The sequence below is a fragment of the Episyrphus balteatus genome, chromosome 3, assembly GCF_945859705.1.
Source record: "Episyrphus balteatus chromosome 3, idEpiBalt1.1, whole genome shotgun sequence".
NCBI classification, from domain to species: Eukaryota; Metazoa; Arthropoda; class Insecta; order Diptera; family Syrphidae; genus Episyrphus; species Episyrphus balteatus.
In genome coordinates this window covers 4,586,049-4,589,372 of record NC_079136.1, presented here as the reverse complement: position 1 = coordinate 4,589,372, position 3,324 = coordinate 4,586,049, and positions in this window count along the sequence as shown.

Genomic DNA, 3,324 nt, shown 5'->3' with positions numbered 1-3,324 from the left:
TAAAATAAGAGATTTTAGCTCGATTAATACTAATCAATTATATGCCAGTATGTCGCAGATCAATTTTAATGTCCTATATAGTACGAATGATTCCAGTTTTCAAGTTGATTTCTTGAACACTAACTTGAAGTATTTGTTTGAGTCTTTTGTGCCTCTTAAAACTATTAGACCTAATAAAAAAGTTAATCCTCTTACTTCACCTCGTGTTGCCAATGCCATTAATTTAAGGGATCTTTCTTTTAGAGCGTATCGTGGCAGTCCCTCTGAGAATACATGGAAAACATTTTGTAAGTACAGAAACAAAGTTAAAAGTGAAATAAGAGCATTAAAAAGGGAATATGGCATTCGTAAGTTTGAATGTGTTCAATCCAGCAAAGATCTTTGGAAAAAAAATTAACACTATTGGCCTTAAGGAAAATGAAATGGACTTTGGAAATTTAGACCCGGCAATTCTTAATTCTTATTTCTCTCAATCTCAGAGTAACACAAGTGAAAATGATGTTGAATTTGTACCTGAAATTGAAAATGCCTTTTCTTTTCGTTGTGTTTCCCTTGACGAGATATACAATGCATTGTTTTCTATCAAATCTAATGCTACTGGTTTTGATGATATTCCAATAAAATTCATTAAGTTCATTTTTCCTTGGATATCTCACCATTTGTTGCATGTAATTAACACAGTTTTAACCACTTCTTCGTATCCTCAAGCTTGGAAATGTGCAAAAATTATTCCAGTTGGAAAAAAATCTAACCCTCAAGAACCGTCAGATTTTAGGCCCATTAGTTTATTGCCGGCCACTTCAAAAATTTTAGAGATTTTGATGAAATGGCAAATCAATGAATTTCTTATTCGAAATAACTTACTTTTTTGCAATCAATCTGGTTTTCGAAAGTTTCATAGTACAACTACAACTCTGATTGATTTAACCGACACAATTAAGATGAATATGGATCGTAAATATGTTTCTTTATTGTTACCCTTAGATTTCAGCAAGGCTTTTGATAGTGTGAACCATATTCGTCTTTGCTACAAACTCAATCGATATTTTTCCTTCTCTAATAGCGCCTGTAATTTAATACTTTCATACTTATCGCAACGGTCTCAATATGTTTGTGTTGGCGAGAATAAATCAGATTTTATAGAAATTACATCAGGAGTTCCCCAGGGATCCATTTTAGGGCCAATTCTGTTTTCTATATTTATAAATGACCTCCATAATGCAACTTCTTTTTCGCTTGTTCATCTGTTTGCAGATGACGTGCAGTTACTTTTTTCTTGTTCGATAAGTGAAGTTTCTTCCTTCCTCACTTCTGTTAATTCTGATCTTCTTTCTGTTCACTCTTGGGCTTTAGAAAATAAATTGAAATTGAACCCAGCCAAATCGCAGGCCATTGCTTTTTATTTTAGGCCAGTGAGTTTCATGTTGGATCCGGTTGTGTTGGATAATGTTGTTATTCCTTACCAGAGTAAGGTAAAGAGTTTGGGTTTCATACTTGATGAAACTTTATCTTGGGAAGCTCATATTAACAATCTTATAAGTCGAACTAATTTTATCCTGCGCAAACTTTATAATATTAGTGAATATTTGCCTCTTCATATCAAAATTAAGCTTGCAAAGGCTCTTTTAGTTCCCCACTTTTTGTATGGTGCTGAAATGTTTTCAGGTGCTACTGGTGTAGTACTGTCAAGATTAAGGGTATGCTTCAATGATGTCGTCAGATATGTTTATTCCATAAAGAGGAGAGAGCATATTTCTGGTTTTACTAAATCTTTTTTGGGAATATCGTTTTCGTCGTTTTTGGAGCTAAGAGTTATTTGCACTCTTCACAAAATCATTTTCAAATCACTGCCAGCATATATTTTTCAAAAAATTGTTTTTTTGCGAAGAACATCTTCAAATAGAATTTCTATACCTAGGCACAGAAGTACTCGAGCCTCATCGTCATTTCTAATTCGTGGCATTAAACTTTGGAATGGCCTTTCAAGACAAATTCGATCTACACACAATGTTAATAAGTTCAAGCGTTTGGTATTTGCTACTTTTGTATAACTTCCGATTCTTGTGCGTTTTTCTTGTTCAAATGATTGTACTCATGAAGACTAGTTTTGTTTTCTTTATATTAAGTATTTAAGATTGAAGTCAATTGTTACGACTTAATTGATATTCTTTAAAATTCAAGTAAATTTATACAAGTTACTTATTCGTTGTTTACATTTTCATTTTTTTGAATAACTTAGCATATAAATAAGGGACAATGTCCTACAATATGTAATATCTAAACAAATAAATAAATAAAAAAATAAAAAAAATAAATGTAGATGACCAGAAATTTATTTGAGATCCTTAAAAAATACCAAAAATGAAAAAAAAAAAAAATAAACATTTATTTATTCAAAATAAATAGAGGGTCAACCACTTTGTGTATGTGTATGTGTGGGTTTGGTTTAAGGGATACTTTTTTCCCAAATAGCTTACATCTGGATTTGAGAATAACTCATTTCTTATACCAAAAAAAGAAGGGACTTTTTACAAATAAATCTATATAACTAAAGCTCTAATGGTACCATTCGCCTTCCGTTCCGTAGGCATTTAAAACTTTTGTCATAATAACAACTTTGGATAAAATCAATCTTTTGATCTTTTTGTAGTGTATAAAAAAGAGTCCGAAATCATGGTTTCTTGATTTATGGTAATAAAAGGGTATTCTAAACACTTTAAATGGGATTTTTGGTTCCGTTTTGCCAAAAGGGATTCTAGTTATTGTTGTTGTTTTTTCTTAGAAGAAGAAATTATCTGCTTATTCATCACATACCTAACCATAATACTTGGGGGCGATTTAAGGTTTTTTGAATAATTAATTATTGGAAATTAGTTGAGGAGCTGATGAAGGATTATTTTTGTATAAAATTTAATTCACGTTAAAGTATTTCTTTAGTTTTGAAAAAGAATTAATATTGTCTTGTTAAGGGTGTGGAATTTTTTGAGGGGTTTTCTATGATTTTAAGAATCCTTAGGTAGGAAATATTATATTTTTTTCTTTTATTTCATACTTGTGTATAATGAACGACTTAATCCACTAGAATATCTTAGATATAAAAAACACCACCAGGCACAAAAACTAGCCATATGTATACCTTCAATTAAAATTTCTCCTCATATCTCAGAGCTGACGAGCTCGTTAAAACTTCCAAAAACGTATTGTGACTGAGCAATTGAAGCTCGTCGGTGCTTTGTGTCTCAATGTAACACCCCAAACTTTCAGTGCTTGTCCTTTGAACAAATTCTTCAGTCTCCTTAAGACCCTTGTTAATTGTTTCTGTGC